Here is a 22,171-nt window from a genome sequence, read left to right on the forward strand (position 1 = left end):
GAACTCTCTACAAGGAAACTTCTTCTAGCTGATCTCTCTACAGGGAGATTTGTTTGTAGCTGAACTCTCTACACGTGATTTGTTTGCAGCTTAATTCTCTACATGATGGTTTCTTTGTAGCTGAACGATCTACAAGGTAACTTCTTCTAACTGATCTCTCTACAGGGTGATTTGTCTGTAGCTGAACTCTCTACAAGGAAACCTCTTTTAACTGAGCTCTGTACAGGATGATTTGTTTGTAGCTGAACTATCTACAAGGTAACTTCTTCTAGCTGATCTCTCTACAGGATGATTTGTTTGTAGCTGAACTATCTACAAGGTAACTTCTTCTAGCTGATCTCTCTACAGGGTGATTTGTTTGTAGCTGAATTCTGTATAGGTGATTTGTTTGCAGCTGAGCTCTTTACAGAATGGTTTCTTTGTAGCTGAACTCTCTACAAGGTAACTTCTTCTAGCTGATGTATCTACAGGGTCACTAGTTTGTAGCTGAATTCTCTACATGGTGGTTTCTTTGTAACTGAACTATCTACAATGTGACATCTTCTAGCTGATCTTTCAACAGGGTGATTTTTTTGTAATTGAACTCTCTACAAGAAAACTTCTTCTAACTGATGTCTGAACACGGTGAATTGTTTGTAGCTGAACTCTCTATAGGGTGATTTGTTTGTAGCTGATCTCTATACAGGTTACTTGTTTCTAACTGATCTCTTGAATTCTGTTCAGGGTGACTGCTCTATTAGGATGACTGCTCTATTAGAGTATCTCGATCTCGCACTTGCTACACCAAGTTGGATTTCGTGTTATAACTCCGTGGCTTTAAGGCTGATTCTTCTACACCATTGAAGAGCCTTTCTAAGATGATTACTCCATCTGTACAGTGAATTTCAAAGCATTACCCCAAGCGGTTTATCTGGTAGGCGTGGCAAGTATTCGTTTTTTATTAGCTAATCTTGGTTGCTTAATTGTTACACACTGTTGGTTTTGTTGTTGTATCTTCCTGGTTTTTAGCTCGATTTCTTTCAAACCACAAAAGGTTTGAGGTTCAATAGTTGACCTATTCACCCACCGATTTTCAGCTTCTTCCCAAACGCGGTTTATCCTGTAGGCGTGACAAGATATTGGTGTTATTTTTCGTGCATAATCGCTCATAACTCTTTGCCTGTTTATGGTATTCCAGCCAAAGTTGGTACCGAGATGCGCCGTTATACCCCCCTTCTGTGTGCCAAATTTCAAGGCAATCGGATAACGCGTTCGCGTTTTATAGCAGTTTTTGTAAGTGTGCGAAAAGAGGAAGAAAAATAAGAAGAAAAAAAACCCGAAGAAACTAAGCCAATTTTTGAAGTCGCATATCTCAGGAATGCCTGAAGCGATTTCGCTCCAATTTGGAATGTGGAGTACTGAAGTTGGAGGGAATGTACACAGCAAAATTCGTCTTGTTTCATCAAGGCAGCACAGAGCTACGGAGGTGCGAAAATTGGCATTTTCTTTCTTCCTGTCAATATACTCACGGGGTTGCGCGCCGGCTTCTTGGGCCGCACGACACACTACCGTGTGTCTTGATATATATGAAAATTATGAACTTTTGATCAAAATTGCATCTGAGAACATCTTAAGTTCCAAACTGAGTTTTCCCATGTCCCAGACTCCCCAAGAGGAGAAATCCTTCACATTTAGGAGTGTGATTCACACATTGCAGGTGAGTCTCCTACCCTCTACATAATCTCACTCATTTTCATAACAATCTCACAGCGGCATTTTCACTTGGCAGGGGGTAGTGAGTCACCAGGCTCGTTGCCAGGGGGGGTTCTGAAGAACCGCCCTCTTGGAAAAAAGGTCCACAATTTTTGGTATACAAGTCCAAATTTTCAGGAACAAAAGTCCATTAGCTACAGTTTACTAGATACCACTAATAAGAAACTAAATTAAGCGCTTCGAGTAACTCATTCATTGCATGGATTAAATGCAATACAAGATCGAGATACTCTAATAGAGCAGTCAACCACTCTAATAGAACAGTCACAATATTTGGACCTTTACTAAAGGTCCACTTTTGGTCAAAAAGAACCCCCCTTTCAAAATCCCTGGCTACGGGCCTGTAGTCACTACCAATAGCCCTGTAGAACCATCTGCGACCGGGATCAAAATCAAATCAAGCGATATTAGCACTGAATCAAGTGATCAAGACCTCGATCAAGACGTCCTAGAAAGCGGTGATTAAGCTGGCTCACAACCAAAAAACGAGAATTTACAAAAATATGTGCTAAATTATCAAGCAATCAAGGCTGTTAAGACGAAATCAAGTGATCAAGGTATACTTTCGTCGATAAAAAACCTTGATTCCGGTCGTAGATGGTTCTACCACCCCTTGCTTGATAGTGCATGTTCTCAAAGTGATTTCCACCAGTTGAGAGCTCTGGGAACCGGTAACCGTAGGTTACACCTTATACTGTAATATATGGCACGCGACAAACTGCTCGAGTCTATTAGTACACACAGCTGTAGGTACTTAAAACAAGCATCAGCCAAGTCAGGCAATTCAAGGTAGCGGCGCTGCACCTCGAGCTGCCCTTGCCTCCTCCACTCCATGCACCATCGCTCAAACTGCTGATTCGATCTTTCTTAGATAACCTGCTAGCTTCCTCCTCGTCATCAGCTTTATACTGCCTAGTACTCTTGCAGACGGACGAGAGTGTACTTTTAGGTGCGCCTCGAGGTGCGCTAACAAAAAGAAAGGCGTGCAAGACAATATTTTTTGAAGGCACTTGTTTTGTTACTCGTTGCGTTTATGGTTGCAGTGCTCCCATCCCTCTAGACCGTATGTTGATAAAATTATTGTATACCATAGTGTATATGTGTGGAATATATTAGCTGTAATTAACCGGTGGGGACTATTCTACGGAACGGAACGGAACGGAACGGAACGGAACGGAATGATGGACTAAACTGCGGAACGGAATGCTTTCTCAGATTGAAGCTTGCAGCTTACCATTGCTGTACAAGTTATCAGTGGCACTTCCAGCAGGTAATCAAACGTACCCCAAGAAAGATAAAACGAATTTAAGGATCGATTGTGGGTTCTTATTGGTTGTCATTAGTAACGAAGTACTAATTGTGGGAATAGCTGACTCAGTGTGTTCATCTTCGGATATATCAAGTAGGGAACTTAATGCATGACTTGTTTTTACTAGTATGTGAGTTATTTTTACTTACTTGACTTTAGAATGTACAGTCTGAGGCCCAGCCTTTCTAATCGGCATAAATCAGAGTCAGTATGCGTATAGCTACACTACAAAGGAAACAAGTATAGTGACAAGCTGAATCAACTCAGTCTAAGCAGAATCTAAAGGAATTTTGTGCAGTGTGTGAGAAGCAAACATTCAGATACCTCAAGGAGGCTATATTGTGTGAACATCAATGATTCATTAACAGAGTAGTGGACTATTGTCAGATATCTCAGCCTGAGTACTGAGTTGAATTCTGGATGGGGTCTATTTTACAGAATGGAATGCTTTTTGAATCAACTTGCAGCTTGGCTAGCTGCTATCATTGCTGAAATTGCATTTTATCAGTGGAACCTCCAGGAAAATGGAATAGGATAATTATAAAACATTAATTGATTGTTTAGGTAATCATGACTTTATTCAGTCTAATAAACAGAATATATGGTTGATTGAGTGAGGTATCACTTTCAGAATGTTCAGACGACCAGTGATGAGATACATGGATTCATCGAATTTTTGTTGTGGTTGGAGACATTAAATATCCAAAAGCAAACTGACTGTATAATATTAATTCACTTTCTTTATATTTTCTCAATTTTGAGCCTTTATACAAATAATTGAATTTCCTTGTCAATAGAAATCCTAGAATAAGATGGGAGAGAAACTTATCTTTGTTTACCTATACTGTACAACCAAGAGTTCGTAATACTGATTTGTATGGGGGAGAGTGTCTAACTCTCAGTATGGCCTGTACAAACACCCTACGTAAAGTTCACCTAGCTTTCATCAAATCAACACCTTTACTGGGGGATAGAAAACTGTTGATTAGTGTTGCTGAAGAAGGTAAAGCCTTTGTTCTGAAATAAGCCCAGAGGCGTTACTTTAAGCAAGGTGTTTGGTGAATGCATTCAAGTTAGACACTCTCCACCTTATTATGAACTCTTGGTACAACTTCAAAGGAAAATGAAGAAAACATACAGATGAATCAATAAAATCACTACAGTAAGGCGAATTACAGACTAGTGAGATCTTGGTTAATTAATGACAGTGGTTGGAAATTAAGTGTGGTAGTTTCTTGTTCTTGAATATGTTGCAAAGTGGAAGTACAAATCAAAATGGGATATCAATTTCATTATGAAAAATTTTTATACATAAATAATCTAGCATTACTATTTCATTTGTCCTCCACTTAAACATGCTACAACAGTACTAGTGTCAGTACATTGGCAGTGAGTCTATACCTTGAAATTTCAACTCTAGAGTAGATCCAACACAGGACAGCCCGCACTGTAACAAATACATGTGATCCCATTGTAATTTTATGGACCAGCTGGACTGGGAATCACTTGAAAATAGACGAACAAATTTAACCTGTTTTGTTTGAAGTGAAGCATGTGAATGTTACACTTAAGAAATCCTAGGATTCTTAGGTGGTATGTAATTAATGTGAGTGTTCCATTTCAGGTCTGACTAGATACATTGAAATTACACACACATCCTGGTCCAAATCACGTTTGCCTGGTGGCAGCTTATAATAGAGATTTGGCTGATCTTGGAGTTTTGGCATTTAGCCTGATTCAAGGCTAGCAGTCAGACACATCCTTGAATTGTGCAACAGATAAAATCAGCTCACTATTGAATACGGCATTAGTCCACTGCACCAGCTGTTAATATATAAATAACTCCATGCATACACTTCAGTGATGTTTGCAGAATATACCCTCCTTGCGGTCTGCCAAAATATTTGCTCCTCACACACTGCACAAAATTCTTCAAGTTGGCTCTTTCCTGTTACCAGTATCTTCCTGCTTGCTTTATTTATACACCGACTTATGACTTGAAAGACTGGCCCAGACTGTTTTCTAAAGTCTAAATAAGAAAAACAGCTCACATAAAGTTCCCTTCCGTATGGATGAACATCACTGATACAGCTCATCCCACAATAATACTTCGTTACTAATGACAACCAACAAAAACCCACAATCGATCCGTTAATTCTTTTTATCTTATGTTTAATTACCCACTGGAGATGCCACTGCTAACTTATAAGGGAAGTTTCAGCAATGGTAAGTTGCAAGCTTCAATTTGAGAAAGCGTTCCGTTCCGTGGTTTAGTCCATCGTTCCGTTCCGTTCCGTTCCGTTCCGTTCCGTTCCGTAGAATAGTCCCCACCTAATTAACCTAGTGTTTTCATTGTGATGATTCTTGTAAACGCGCACTAATTATTTTGTTTTGTGTTAATATATTGCTTTACAGAATTGTGGTACAGCTACACATACAGAAAAAACTTAGGCTTGCAAGGGACATACAATTCTGAGGATCTACCAGACACCAACTCTGGTAGCCTATGTAGTTAACTAATTACAGGCAGTTCAGAGTAGAGCTGGGACCACGCAACAGCTGCCGCATTTTCCATAACTTACACTGACAAGGTATGAATGCTGGTTGTGACATACTAGTAGATGATATGTAGTGTACATGTGTAGAGTCAACATGTGATAGGTAATATATCACAATGATACACACAAAGTGGTGGTAGTCTGTATCTTGTTGTCATACATGTCCAGATTTACCATTAATAATCCTTCAGTTTTCTATCTCATCCTATAGTCCTACACCTTCTAGTAGAAATATCCTCTACTTTCCACACCTATAGTACAGAGCTTCACAGTCTCACAGATTATTTAAAGCTTTCTTCACCTGCCGACACTAGACCCCACAGTTATGCACCTTCTGATACATTCTACACCTTTCAGTTGGTATGTGTGTAAGTGTTTGCGTGCATGAGTGTGTGTGAGTACAGTGTTTGTAGTGTACGTGTGTGCACGCTTGTGCGTTTTATTTGTTAAAAACTGCTGTACAGCTCAGTTCCCCAGTGGCTAGTGGAGATTCATTTAAGAAAGTGATGTGTATCTGTTTACCATGGCTAGTCACAAGTTGTTATAACCACATTGTGTACACTTGTAACTAGTGTTAGTGCTGAGTGATAGTATAAAAATCACATATTGAAGTATTATTCATGATACAATAATATCACGATCATTGCACTTTGCTTGAGGAGTGATGATATTCAATCATCCAAGTGCTAATAAACGTGCTAAACATGATTAACACTTTCATAGATTATTATTTGCTTGGTTTTCTTGTAAGCTCATTAATTAGGTAAATAAATGCATAGGCAGCTGATATTTAACAATTTTTGTTGCAGCCAATTTTTATGAAAAAAGCAAGCCAAATAGTTATAAAACTGCTCATTATAAGCCAGCTTCTCAAGCAGTGTTTTTAGTGGGATTCTAAACCCTTCGCGAAGCAATCTACTAATTGTGTGGGTAGCCGATAAATATACACAGCTTGTTATATCCTTGCAACCAAACATATCGCTCAGCACTACTTGTAACATACATGTAACATTTGAACCTCATACAGTAGTTCAATAAAAGTCAGGTACACTGTGTGTGTTTGTACTGTTTCAGTATTCACGCAAAAAAAAAATTGTGAACTCTTAGGAACTCTGTAGAGTTGTGTGTGCACACACATGCATACTTTTGTGTGTAATGATATTGTGTGTGGTTATATCCAGCATGACAAGAGCTGTTAAGAAGTTGTTGCCTGCTCAGTCCATGAACATAGTTTGTGAAGCGCATCACACCTGTGCCACACATCCTTCAATGTACATTTCAGTACATGATAAATATATTTTGTATGTACCTTTGAAACAGTAGACAAAGTGTTCTCATAGTTAGTTCATAGTTCATATGCATGCTACACACTCTCTCATTGTAGCCTTATTATATTTAGAGCTTATGATGTTTACAATATTGTGTGTGTTCATAGCAATATAGTGTGCACTCTGGTGAGTATAGTACTAGCAGTATCTGTTGATATCAGGGTGAAACTCCTCCGTACCTTGTTATACAGTCACTCTCTAGTCTTACATGACATGTACACACTACACTCACACGATACGCTGTGTGTACCACACCACACACCACACACACACACCACACACACACCACACACACACACACACACACACACACACACACACACACACACACACACACACACACACACACCACACACACACACACACACACAACACACACACACACACACACACACTGTTGTATAGTGAACACCACAGCACAGTATATAAGTGATTTATGCCAACTGCTTCTACCCCTCACAGGTACATTAAAACTAATGGTTGAACAAATGAAAGATGAGGACATCATCTACTGGTGAGTCTTCTTATGTAAGTGTGTATGATGATATTTCATCATCTAAATCATGTTACAGTGAAACTTGTGGTCAGTTGTATAGAAAGACCACCTCTCTAAAAGGCCAACATTTAAATTAGCCAGTGGCACAATTGTAATACAGCACCTGTTTATTAGTACAAATCATAAAGAATAGATTTTTTTTACACTGATAATATACATAATAGTATCTGAGGATCTTCCTTTATTACTGGTAAATACAAGGTATTCAATTCTGCCATTTTACAGTTGTTACTGTGAAATATTAATAATGTGTGTATTGAAGGGAAATTCCTATGGTATATTCATAGCCACTCTTAGCATACCGCATAGTGTATTCATGGTCACCACCAATCAATTTTTTTATATGAGTACGTGCACTTGCTGGGCTGGAGCAGTGGTGTAGCCAGACTTTTTGTCATGCCAGGGCATTGGGCGGGCAAGTCATTCGACCGTGCAACACACATACACATACCCATACCCATCTTCATATGGACATCAATACAGCATTTTAAAATTGTGTATGTATCACTACGTATACCTACACTACTGTATGCAAAATGACTAATGTACTGTAACCTTACTATAAGTGAATGCTAGCTAGCTATTAGCCTCCTTATTCCTTACACCTCTCTGTACATGTTGTAATACTAGACTAGGAAGTATCCTGAATCAAAGCACGAGGCCTTTTAGTGTTGTATCACGTGATGACCATGCCCTGCCAGTGCCACTGACTTTTCCGCCTAGAAACAAAACAGGAAACAATTGCTAACTGAACGAGTACTCCATACCATTTAAACTATCACTAAGTGGTATCTACACGGCTAAGTGGGTGCTAATGCCTAGGCTACCTCACCTCTGATCCAAATTTTCACCATACTGATAGTTATACATGTTCATCCAAATGATAACTGTCCATCCCACTATACTGGAAGAGTTAATACCACTTCTTGTCCTTCACTGCTCGTCACCAATGCTGCACGGTTTTTTGTAATCATGTGATCTCACTTCTATTTATTGCCTCCTATTATTTGTACACAATCCACTTACTTGTAGGGAAAATCTCTTGGATAACCCCATCTCTGTCCATCGACTATATAGTTGGAAAGAAAACATTGGCGACAATAACACGGTTAGTATTGTGTAAGTATGTACTTTAATGCAGCCCATATCTTTAATTGCTCTGAGTGGCTGATGGTGTAGTCTGATGCCAGGGCAATGCCCTGGCTTGCCTGGGTATGGCTACGCCACTGGGCTAGAGCTTATTTTGGTGGTAAATTATCAATGCTATGTTCAAGGTCTGATGCTCACCAGTTGCTGTTGCACTGCTCCCTTGAACAAGAAACTTCTAACATTGCTCCAGTTTACCTAAATGAAACCTTGATGTTAGTTGAGGAAGCAGCCTACCCTGCTGTGTCACCAACTGGTAAAACAGTATCTCACGTAATGGGTGACATTCAGTAGGGTTGAAAATAACAGTTGACCATCTGCTGCCCATTTTCTTTTTGGACTGATCAACAAAGACAGTTGGGTTGTAGTTTATGTTTCTCACCACCATTGTTTACATAGTTAACATAAAGGTATTTGTTGCTAGGTGATAAAATAAGCTTTTACTGTTAAGATCTTATTTGCTGAGTAGCTGACTAAGTGATAGATATGTCAGATCAATGGTCTGACATTTGTCTGAATACCACAATTCACCATGTTCAGTTGGAGATTTGAGTACCTACACTGTCACTATGGTACAGCCACCTATGGGGTACTAGTTCTACCCCCACGTGGACAATTTGCATGCACTAACTGTTTAACAGTTAAGTGGTGCAAAAGGAGTATAAATTCAGTCATGAAACAAGTGGATTGCTACATAAGTGACCATCTTGGCAAAACCCCACATACAGTGGAACCCCTCTAAAAGGACACCCCTGAATTGTTGACAACTTCTTTACAATAGACTTTTGTCCAGGTCCCATTTAAACAGTGTTACCCTTAACTAAGGACACCTCTTTATAAAGGACAAAACTAAATTCTCCAATGGTTTCCATCTTAGAGGGGTTCCCCTTCAGTTTGCACAATTCTTTATTGTCTAGTATTTCTACGGTATCCAAAGAAGTAGTTACCAATGTTTCAGCATTATTATGGTGAGTAGATAATCCATGATGGTACATGCATGTTATACAAGGCGTGATGCCTTACCTCACCTGTCTATTTCATGTTTTCCCAATTAAATGAGCAAAATCAGGTAGCTCCAACTTCTGTTTGGTCCATGTCCTAGTATCTGCAAGGCAATTTTTGTGCAGTAGATGTAAGCGTAATTTTACCTATTTTAAAACTTTCATTAAATTATTAAAGTATATGCTTGTACAAACTACGTATGTGGTTTTTGCTTAGACTGTCACATGTAAATTTCACAAATGATATTTTGACATAAAGTTGACTGGTTTTGAGAGGTGGTCTTTTTATACACACAAGTGTCCTTTCAAATGTAATCATTCTTGTAAACATGTACCATAATTTTACAGGTAGTTCAGAGTAGAATTGGGAGATATATCACACCGTTATAAGTCTTAACTGAAAATACTCAACACTTCTCAGTCTACACCTACACATGATATAAGGTTTGTACAGTATACCATTCATGACACTAGTGAATATGTAGTGTACACATGTGTAGTTAACATGTGATTACAATGTGTACAGCATATTGTGTATACAGTACAAATGTTTCAGTATACAGTGCAAGTAGAAGTGAACTGCTGCAATAGTGCCCAATTCTGCTTACTGTATTTTATGACTGCAAATACTATAACTGAGAAAGAAGAGCATGTGAGTACTATGTGCTTGTGTAGCCTATAACAATTATATGAATCCTCAAGTAACCATCTTTTCAATGCCAAAGTAGGAATTTTCTCACATTACTACAATACCAAATAGTGATTTTTCCTCATACGTAGCTACCATCATCTCTTGTTTCACTACCTTTTATCACTGGAACCCTAAAGTAATAATTTGCACGAGTTTATTCCACCATTTAATTAAGGATAAAAGGAAGCATAGAAGGAAGATATTTGTGGGAACCACAAAAACGTACATGGTGAGTTTGTCATTGTGGCGGAAAATGGTGGGTGTGTGCTGCCTTGTTTGGGCTCTAGCCTTAACGACTGTGGTCAGGCAGGCAGTGAGGCAGACTAAAATACGTGTTCTGACAATTATTTTAAAAGTTCTATATCCAGCCATCTGTAAGTGTTTTCTTGTTTTAATGCTGTATTTTACTATTCCATATAAGGTGATTTTGTTTTGTATCATTTTTTATGGTGGTTTTTAGATGCTGCATTTTTAGTGGTACGTATCTCAGACTGCAAGTCACTTTAGGTGGAACCCTACTAAACAGTACTATTGTACTGTTTGATCTTTGTCAAAACAGCCAAGCTGTGAAAAAAGGTGTGGCCCTCCAAGAAAGGCCATGGTGAAAAAGGAAAAAGTTAGAAAATCAAAGGTGGCGGCCAAGAAATGGCTGTAATGATGTTAATATTATTCATTTTTGATGACCTCACTACAAGGAATCATCAGACTGCTATTTGTGTGAATCTCATTATCCAAACTTATTTGGCCTGATGTGAGTTTAGATAATTGAAAAGTTCGGATAATAGAAGCCCATTCATGCATATTTACAACTCTGTTCAATACTCTAATAGAACATACACATTCGTCAAAATACTCTAATAGAACAGTCGTTTATACAGTTCAGATAACTAAGTGTTCGGTTAATCAACAGCTGGATAATAGAGGGACTACTGTATTAGGGTGATTTGTTACACAACTGAACCAAGAAATGCCATTTTCACACATCCGTAGAACAATAGCACCTGAATGGAAATTAACCAGTTTTGCTGTGGAAACTCCCTTGGAGTGGGGCACCTCCTTTACCAAACTTGAGTTGAATCTTCTCAACCGTCATTGAGATATGTGCCTTTAAAGTTCAGTTTTTCTTTGTATTTTTCTTCATAATCTTCTTACACGTTCTTTTTTCACACTTTAGAATAATCACAATAACTTGCGTATGCTTTACTGAATTGACTTCAAATTTTTGGGGGCAGTAAGAGCATAATTCAACATATTCACAGTCTAATTTTCATATACAGATCAAATGAATTACAGTTTGTTGTCATGCCTACAGGGTAATCTGCTTGACGTAATAACTTGAAAATCAGTCAACACATTAATGTTGTACATTAATGTTGTACCGATAATTGGTTGAATTACGTATACTGAAAACAGCCAATATTAGCTAATTTTACAAGTATCGGTTATGAAGCAAATATGTCAATTAATGAAACCCACATTCAATCATTAATGATGGCAATGAACAGGTGAAAGTAAAGAAAGTGGTGAATGGAGCAGTAAGTGGTACAACATTTATTTGCTGTAACTGTTTTAGGCTTGATTGTTTGCGAAAGTATGGCTGCAAGACTATAGCATGCTGTGTATATTTATTGGCACCCACACAATTACTGTATAGCCTAAATATTTCAAAGGGGGAAATTTGCTGATTTTGCAGTTTTCGGTATTACCAGCGAAAATTTTATCCTCGAAATATTTAAATCTCCATATAGTCTAATACATTTTGGGAGTGTTTGCAAATCCGTGAAAATTTTATTTTTAGCAACATTGCTCAACCTCGAAAAATTTACCCTCGAAATATTTAGGCTATATGGTAGTCAATCACTCTTCTGGAATTCCACTAAAATACTGTTTGATAAGCTGGATTAGCTGTTTTGTAACTACTTGGTTTCTTTTTCCGTGAAAGGGTTAGTGGCAAAACAGTAGCAAACATTATAAAAATTGGCTGCTCATGCAATTAATTACATTGTCATTACAAATGTAATTTACACACATAAACTTTAGTATAAGCAAATGTGTGTATCGGTGCAACAGTTCTACACATGAGGTAACTATCACAGTGCAAACCTTTTGTAGTTTCAAAGTACTGAGAGTATTAGCTAAAGAGCAAAATCCAAACATGTGAAACAGGCGCAATTGATAGAACAGTCACTGAGAAGTAAACAAAAGTTGGAAATTTTTTCTCCAGGGGTGAACCAGGGACCTCCACACCTACAGTATAAGATCAAACTCGTTACCACTCCACCATTGCTGTCAGTTGTTCACTTCATTCTACCTTATACATAATGAAGGTTCTAGTTTAGTACATTAGAGTAATAAAGTTTTATAATCTCATAGGTCTATCAAATGGAAATTTTATGTGTGTTGTATTAAAAGTGTTTGTGCTCTGTTAGAGTATATACTACAAAAATATTAAAATAGGAGACACACAGTAGTGTGTCGTGTAGCCAAGTACAGATGGTACGGGATCACGACTCATTTAGGGATCCAAGAAAATGCCATTATCATGTACAGTATCTGTAGGTTGATGATACTAGAACAGTAATTACTAGGATTAACACAATTAGCTCCTTTACCTGTATGGTTTCTACCGAGCCCTAATCATGTATACAATTGAGCTATACTTCCAAATTGACAAATAGTTTGTTATGAAATGTAATGTATACAAGTGTTTCTGTTGTGTAGTTCTATAAACTAGATGTTGTAATGAGACTGATCAACAATCAGGATTACTACGTAAATACCAACTGAGAAGAAGTACCACATACACACAAAGTTTACTGTGTTCAAATTTCTGGAGTAAATGAAGATGCCGATACTTCTAACAAAATGGATAGTGGGTTTAGTATCCACAAGAGCACTGCTACTACTCCAATTGAAGATGTTCATAAACAGTTTGATTGTGGGTTGTGACAATGAAGAGTTCCCAGGGTAGGTAACCAGTATAGTGGATGTAAATGTTATGAGCAGAAGTGTAAGGGATTAGAAATGGCCAACATCAGAAGATAAAATGTTTTGTGGTAGGGAAGATGTTCTGTTGCTGGGCTCAATTATGGAATACTCAGTCACTTGTATATGTCCATCATGATGTGTGTATGTGACACAGTTTAATGATTTGTTTGATTGTACAGTTTACAAGTGTTGTGGTTTGACTACTAAACAACATCACTTCTATGCATGTATGAGCTACAGTAAAGCTGGTACAATTATCTCACCAGGAGCCTGCTAATGGGCTCCTGATCTTACGGACTTGCATTTACTGTAAGTAAAAAAAAGTAAATAAAAAATCTGCATACAGTGTACATTCATTACAGCTACTCAAAGCCTAACCCCTTCCCCTGTATCTATACTAACTGTACTAGTGTGTAGGCTAGTTGGTTGTGCTATTATATGTATATCCTTTGTGGAACTACCCTACAGCCCAATTTGTTGCGTGAATTGTATGTCTATCACATTGGAATAATTACTAAACAGTTATTATACCTGTAACTACTTTTTCTCATTTGATTTTAGCATATATCAACAATACTGTTCTGTGTTGACTGGAGACAGAGGCAAAGGTGAAGAAGTTGTATACAACTGTATCAGGCCTTATGCTGTCTACAGTACATAGCTGTGTAGGAGTTGGTATGTATATGTGTTTTTATTAACAAACATGACAGTCCATAGTTTTGCAATGTGTTGTATTCCTTGTAATTGTGTGTAATAAAATAATTGTATCCATATTTTGTACATTGATATTCATTTTAATGATCTTGTTTATTATGGTTGTCAGTCACACCGTAGTCATGGTAACAAGTGGTCATGTGATAATAATATATTTTTATGCTATCCCACTAGGGACATGTGAGAAGGCTAAAGCCTGTGGTATTGATGGTTTCATCTTTGATAACACTGGTGTAGTGTGTCACTGAAATTTACTGGTGGAGATAATGACAGGTAATGTGTACATGTACAGGATATAATATTAGTGTGTGTGTGTATCTTTGTGTATGTACTGTATGTGTGTTTGTGTACATGTGTGTTCTCCACACTCATCTCACAAAGTCACCTACACATGTATACCTGTGAAAATTGTGAAGCGTGAGTTGTGATTTTTCCTTATCATTATTGTACAAGTGTTCTGTTAGTCAGATCATGTGCACGTTCCACACTGTCTCATCTCACAAAATACTCACATGCATGTATGCATACCACACACGCACACATGTACGCACGCAGACACACAGAGAGAGACAGACAGACAGACACACAGACAGACACACACACACACACACACACACACACTACTTGTAAACTATTATGATAAATTGTGTATGGTATGCATTAATAGGAGGTTGGATGTACAACTAAGAGCAGAGGAGTCGACCAATGTGACTTTCAGTACATTTAACCTGTTAGCCATGAGTAAGTTTTAGTTGTGGGGTATGTGTGTATGTCACTTGTACTGTACTTGTATTTTAGACTAAAATGTGTTCTAAATGTCACAATATAAAGCTCATAGAGTCTGAAGGACTGTATTATTGTGATATGTGTTCATGTAGTGGCTGTATCATTTGGCTTGAGTTTTTTGTAAAAGAAACTGGCAGTACTGCTCCCACATCTAGGCTGTGGTACATTATAATGTACTGTAGCCAGCCAGGGTCTATAAGATCTGGGCCTTAAATTTTGCTTTTGAAGTTAGGTGGCTTTGTGGTATATGTTGTGATAGACAGCTCTGTGATGTATGTGATCGGATCTGCTAGAACCCCATATGTTAGCACATTTATCAGATTCCATTTTATTTTATTTAGATAGCCAAAGGTATGGTCAACCGAAGTTTCAGCTCTAGAAGCCATGAACTTTTGAAGTTGTGGTGCTACAAAGTGGCAACAGCAGATAAATCGATTTGTACAGTGACAATACGGAAAATAACTACAGGCACTTAACCCTTTGGCCCCTAAATATTGGCTTTGGTTCTTAAAAACGAAAGTTATTTTACGAAAAATACGCATTTTGACATATAAATTTGGGCTCCTGTTACTCCATGTAGGAACAACCTATTCCTTCGTGGTTTGTGTTAAACTACTCACGAAGGATAGATCTACAACACCATATAAGTTTTACTAACCTTCTTTATTCCGTCTCTCCTTTATGACAGGTAGTATCGTAGCAATTATCATCTTAAAAATGGCCGAAAATTCTTTCAAACGCATATTGCCCTTACTTCATGCTTGATAGTGCTACAATGTTCGGATAAAGCTTAGGGTATTTCCCATTAACCACAGAGTAGCGTGGTCCAAACCGTATATTCATAGGATATTTTGTTTACAAGATATGTATGTTTGAATGCATGCTTGTAACAAAAGCCAATACATTGGCTTTCGCATTTAACGGAACACTTTTTTTATTAACATAGGGGCCAAAGGGTTAAATTAATTAATCAATCATAACTTACAGTACACTGAAACGCAGCCCTCTACCAAGATGCAACTTTTACCATCAGGTTCTCCATGAACAGGCAAATCCATTGCTGGGTGAGTTTTGTCTTCCAGGCTCACCAGGGCGAAGGCGAAAACGTGAGGGGAAAAAACAGTAGTGAACTGCTCATGCAATGCATGGCAGGCAAATGCTCATATCTTCCTTCTCCTTGGGAGTACTGACATGAAACAAAGATCTTGGAATCCTCTTACGTTGGGGATCACAATGATACCAAGGTTTTTGGTGTTGTCATTTTACTTGATTGTAAAACAACTACTTAAAAATTTTACTAATATTTTTTTTGATTTCATTAAATATTCCACCCATTGCATTCTACTGTAAAATTAGGCTTGTGTGAACATATGGGATTCTTTCAGATTCGGTCACATATATAGTTTCTGTACATTTATCAAATATAATTTTTCCCTATATCCACCCATGTATGTCAATGAACTACACCTTGTAAGGAGTTACTTGTAGTGATAAATTAAAGTTCATACTACCACAACAAATCTGCTTATCCTAAATTGTTGATACAAAACATGTGTGTGGTGTGTGTGTGCGGTATAGAGCATAGGTCGTGTGTTAATGTACTGTACATATGTGGAGTACTGTAGTCTGTAGCATCTGTTATATAGTCTGTGGTGTGTATGTGTAGTGTGCAGGGCCACCCACGGGGGGAATTTTGACTCGGGCCCCCAACTTGAAAGGGGCCCCTAGGGAACCCCCCTTGAATAACTGTTTAAAAGATTGATATACTCTAATAGAGCAGTCAAGATCCAAATACTCTAATAGAGCAGTCACAGTTTCAGTAGCAAGCTTATAAATAAGGAGATATGGTTGGTGAGGGGAAGCTATTGTCATTGTCAGCACTGACTTTTTTTTGGTCTTCAACTTACAGCTAGGCTGAAGTTGTGATTCAGAGTGGAACCCTTCTTGCCCCTGGGGCCCCACTTTAACTCTTTTTCCTGGGCCTCTTAATTTCTCTGGGCGACTCTGGTAGTGTGTGTTGTGTGTGTGTGTGTGTAGTGTGTGTGTGTGTGTGTGTGTGTGTGTGTGTGTAGTGTAGTGTGTGTGTGTGTGTTGGCATGTGTGCCAGGCTGGTGCCTATCCTAGTGGTAAAACACCAATGATATGTTTAAGGTTTGATGCTCATTAATTCCCAGTCACTTCCTTGAGCAAGATTTTTTACATTGCTACGCTGTAGGGAAGAACTTATCTGCTGTGTCATCAATTTTCATCTGGTGTTAACTGTATCTCATACTGTATTTTTCCAAGATCTTGTAGTATACAAAGTGCTATGTGCTAATGCACACCCATGCGAGTTACAAAATTGGGAATTAAACCGCGTGGTCATACATTACAGATACAAATACTGTACCATCAATAACTTGTGGTAGTCTTCTACTGTTCATTAATCATACTGACAGTATTATAATGATGTGTGAAACTGAATCAGCAATGACTCGCTTTGCCAGATGCACACGTATTATTAGTTCATGGCACTTTGTATACTGCAAGATCTTGGAAAAATCCAATACAACGGGCAACATTCAGTCAGGGGTGAAAATAACAATTGGCCATCAGCTATTTACTGATCAGATTAACAAGATTGCAGCTCATTTCCTTTTCTGGTTTGACAGTTGGGATGTAGTTTATGTTTCTCACCACCATTGTTTACATAGTTAACATAAAGGTATTTGTTGCTAGGTGATATAATAAGCTTTATACTGTAGATCTTTGTGTTATTGGCTGAGTGACTATAGATCTGATGATATTTCAAAACCTATTTTTGCCAATTTTCAGTTGGATATTTGAGAACCTACACTGCACCATGGTACAGCCACCTATGGGGTACTAGTTATGCTCCCAGGAGGATTTGCCTGCGCTAATTGTTTAGCGGTTGAGTAGTGTAAAAGTCAGAAAAGTGTCCCAGAAATTCCATACCGACACTTTCTTTAGAGGTGTGTATTAATTTAGGTACCACAGCATCCGGACACCATTTAGATACCATTAGTATCCTTCTACGTCAAACACCATCCTTCTCTTTCCATTGTGGCAAATAGTACTTGTATCATTTACTCCAATTAAGCAGTTACGTATTTAGCATAGCAGGAAAGGAATTTAAACCTGAGGATAGTAGACTTAAAAATGATTATTATGCAGTGTAATAGTTCTGTGAATATAAAACTGTATGCACGGCTACATAAATTTTGCTATGGGAAAATGTACTGTACTTGTACTTTATTTAGACACTCTCGTGATTTCAGTTGGAATACTTGTACTTTGCAAACTCAAAAGTACTTGGCCCCATGTTTGGTCAGGGATTACTTCACATAACAGTGATCATATGATAGCAACTGGTACTATTCACCAGTGAAGTAAAAGTTACTAGGTGGTCTGACAGAACTTGTTCTGTTAGTCCACTGATATGCTTCATTGTGGTCTATGGATTTCCACTTTTGTTTGTGCATTACCACAAATATGCTGTCCAATTAACTTTGTACGACTGTCCCTAATCAGTTCTTTGCCACCTTAATGATGTAGCTAATTGGTTCACTACAAAAATCAGAACACAGTAGCTGCAATTATACCATTTGGTTTAACTGTAGAAAACAAGGCACTACAACCACACCTCTTAGTGTTACTGGAGATTGAGATTAGGGCTGGGATGAATATTGAAATTTATCTTTGAATATTCGCTAATATATAATTTGAACATTCAAAGCTTCAGTGTTAGCTATACAAGTTACAGGTTTTTTGTATTTACGTATGCACATCTTTCTTAAGTTTTATCTTTCTAATAAGTTTATAAACATTTAGAAAGCGCATATCAGCAGTACTGAATGACATGATTGATCAATTGCAAATGGGTGTGACCGCTGTACTGTAATCATGCATTGGTAAACACCAACTAATGGCTAAAAGGATGTTTTCCATGTATTATCTATCACTTTATAAGCTGTACAAGGCTACAGCTACAGTAGTAAGCTAAACTGCGAAGGCTTAAAGTGGGCATGGTACACAAAGATTGACTGCGAAGAGACGAACATTGATCATGCAAGATAAACAAGCAGCTGCAATAAACATAGCAACGTTTATTTGTAATTCTTTCATAGACTATGAGTGTATCACGAAGCTTCGAAGGATACTTTTATAATTAGAAATTTACTTAACCTTCGAACCCACGAAACATTTGGAGCTTCGTCCCAGCCCTACTAATATATCAGTCATGTACAATATTCTAATAGAACAATCACATGCTGTACATGTGTATCATAGGTATGATATAACAAATATGTTAACAAATTAGTGTATTAAAGAATCATTGAAGTAGTGATGGTAGTTGTTGTCATGTATACCACAACCTTGTATTGTATTGTGTGTATAGTGTATACTGTGTGTGTTCAAATGATGTGATAACATACATACATGATGTAACCACTACTTGTGTCACTACCTGTTACTACTATCTTACTGGTTGTGTATATGTAGGATTAGTGTATAACAAAGATGACAGTCCACAGATCATAACTGTCAATTGTGACATCAAGAATCATGAGATAGGCTGCCTAGGTTGTCATGGTAACATGGAGCTACTGTATGACTAAAGCTAAGGTAGGATATAGCACTTCTTATTGTTTTACTGTGATTTAATATCATGGACTACTCCAGCTTGTTTCAGTACTTTTTATTGATGTGCTATGGTCTGTTGAAAATTTCAATTTTCTTTGTGTACTTGTTTGTTGACATTTTTTTGTAAATAATTATTATGACTGGTGGACCCAGGCATACCGCATCTGAAATGGTGTCGTGTGCCCCAGCTATATTAATTATCGTCTGAAAAGTGAAGTATCCATTACGCTTTGTTGTCAGCTATGTTCAACTCGTTATGCAGCATTTTGAATCAATAGCTGTTCGAAAAGCACCTCTGCAATCCCTGCATACTGAAAGAAATGGTGCCGCATGCCCCAGTTATATCAATTATCATCCGGCTTAAAAGTGCAGTATCCATAACACTTCATTGTTGGCTATGTTCAACCCGTTACACAGCAGTATGAATCAAAAACTGTTTGAAAAGCACCTCTGCTAACAAAATAGTCACTATAAAGAATATGGACGATTTCTGTTACGAAGGGAAACCATCACGTGCTACCACCAAATCGACATGTCACTGTCAACAAAGATAAATGGGACACAAACTGGTAAGTCCATGAAGAATGCATTTTACGTACTGCAGTATGCCAAAAGGCACCTCTCAGGCTGAAGTGATGTTGAACAGTCAAGCCCTTAGCCTTAGCCATTATCGAGTTACGCTTGTCTGAAGACATCAGTCAGTTAGTAGAAAATTCTGTTAAATAATATTTTTTTTAATTTCGTAGAAACTTGTTGAAAACATTTCGGGTCGATCTGAAAGCTTGTTTGGGCTTAGTTTTACCTACTATCTCATCATCGTCAGGAGAAACTGAGACTGGTTTTTGGATGATATTATTTCGTGGGCCACGCCTACTCCTTTGTGGTCCCTACTATACAGTACTGTATGATGATCTTGTTGGACCAGATTGCCCAATGTGGACCGGATTGCCCAGTGGGGCTGTCAACCTTGGGGTCCAGGGCATGGATCCACAGCTGGGACGTATTTTGTCAGGACATTGAATCAGTTCAACACTGTGTGGCTAGATTAGTCTTAAATGATTTCGTACACTAGCTTCCAGTGTCACTCATATGCTTGAGTGCCTCCACTGGGCCACATGGCGCAATGCTATACTCAAGCTAAGCTAATAACTCTATACAAATCATAAATAATATCCTTCATATTCCAACCCACAATATTTAAATCCTATCCATACCACCTTATGAAATATGAAGTCACTGTGCTCATCACTTCAAAGTTCCATTAGCAAGATTACAAACATACAAACTATCATTTCCCCTCGTCTATGGTACTCTGGAATGTTTTACGAATGGACATTGTTTTATCACCTGACATTGAATTCATTGAATTTTTCACAGACAATAACAACAAAACCTCATCATTTATGCACACATGTGACATTTCTAACAATAGTTGTCAAGTATGATATAATTACAACAACTGATTGTAACAGTGTCTACCCTTTACAGGTACATCTTCAGGAACAAATGAAAGATGTGAACAGGTGAGTCTTTTTATGTAAGTGTGTATGGTGGCATCTCATCATCTAAATCATGTTACATTGAAACTTGTTGTCTTAGTAGTTACCTGTATAGAAACACCACCTCTCTAAAAGGCCAACATTCAAATTAGTCATTTGCATGACTACAGTAGTCCTGTTTATTAGTACAAATCGAAAAGAAAGTTTTTTACACTGATAGTGTACATAATATGTGACTGAATTTTGGAAAACTGTCGATATACGCACAATAGTACTTTTGGAATAAAACGCATTTAAAACTATTGGTAAAAATGCAAGCTCCAGAAAAAAAGTTACGCAAGTTTTTATCGCCTCACTGCTGGGCGAATTAAGCGTCCAGTGGACAAATCCTGGGCATCATCGTGTTCACCTGTTCATAGGGAGTACAAAACTCTTTGTTTCATCTCCATACATGAAAAGATTTCAAAGTTACAGACGTTTGTTTATGTTGCAATGACGAAAGAATTTACCGACGATCGTTTTTCAGTGAATGTTCCTTCCTTCTCGAACACAGAAGCATGTCTGGGGAAAAAACTATACCTTGGTGGATGCACAAATTCATGGCGAACACAATGAGTGAAGATTCAATTCCATACGTCGTTGTATCAGTAAGTTATGATGGTTTATGTAAGCGCCTGTAGATTCTTTTCTCGATAGCTTCTGTACATATCAATTTATTTGCTTGTCCGGCTGTCTAGTGCTGTATTTCCAATGCTGCTTAACTTAGGAAGCTGAAACTTAGCTAATCCAATCCTCTGTCCCTGTAGAAAACATAGAACAAATAAAATCCATTTTGAAAATTGTGCGAATATCGACGGTTTTCTAAATTAGGTTACATATTCTAATCTGAGGATCTTCCATCATTACTGGATGTAAATACATCAGGCAGACTCAGGCTAATAAAGATATTAAATCAGATATTCAATTCTGCTATTTTACAGTTGTCACTGTGAAATAATAATAATGTGAGTATTGAAGGGAAATTCCAATGGTATATTCATAGCCACTCATAGTGTACTGTATAATGTATTCTAGTGGTGTGCGATATCAGGATTTTTATTTCGATATGTTATCGATATGATATTGGGGTAAATATTTAAATTTCGATACGATTTTCGATAATTTCTAATTGTGTGGGTGGTGTAATTGCGTGGGCGGCC

The 22,171-nt window shown here is 37.8% G+C and overlaps 1 protein-coding gene across 8 annotated transcripts in view; it reads left to right on the top strand.

Moving 5' to 3' along the window:
* Positions 1–22,171, top strand: part of LOC136254412 (N-alpha-acetyltransferase 50-like) — an 854,489-nt gene that overhangs the window by 811,888 nt on the left and 20,430 nt on the right. For 7 of the 8 annotated variants that reach the window (XM_066047142.1, XM_066047155.1, XM_066047147.1 and 4 more), the window contains exons 8-9: positions 14,218–14,316; positions 14,711–14,784. The gene's annotated coding sequence lies outside the window, so the exon portion shown is untranslated. Of the gene's footprint in view, positions 1–14,217; positions 14,317–14,710; positions 14,785–20,961; positions 20,979–22,171 lie in introns of those variants that run through there. The other variant, XM_066047163.1, reaches the window with a different exon arrangement.

This window comes from Dysidea avara, chromosome 1 (assembly GCF_963678975.1).
Source record: "Dysidea avara chromosome 1, odDysAvar1.4, whole genome shotgun sequence".
Classification (NCBI taxonomy): domain Eukaryota; kingdom Metazoa; phylum Porifera; class Demospongiae; order Dictyoceratida; family Dysideidae; genus Dysidea; species Dysidea avara.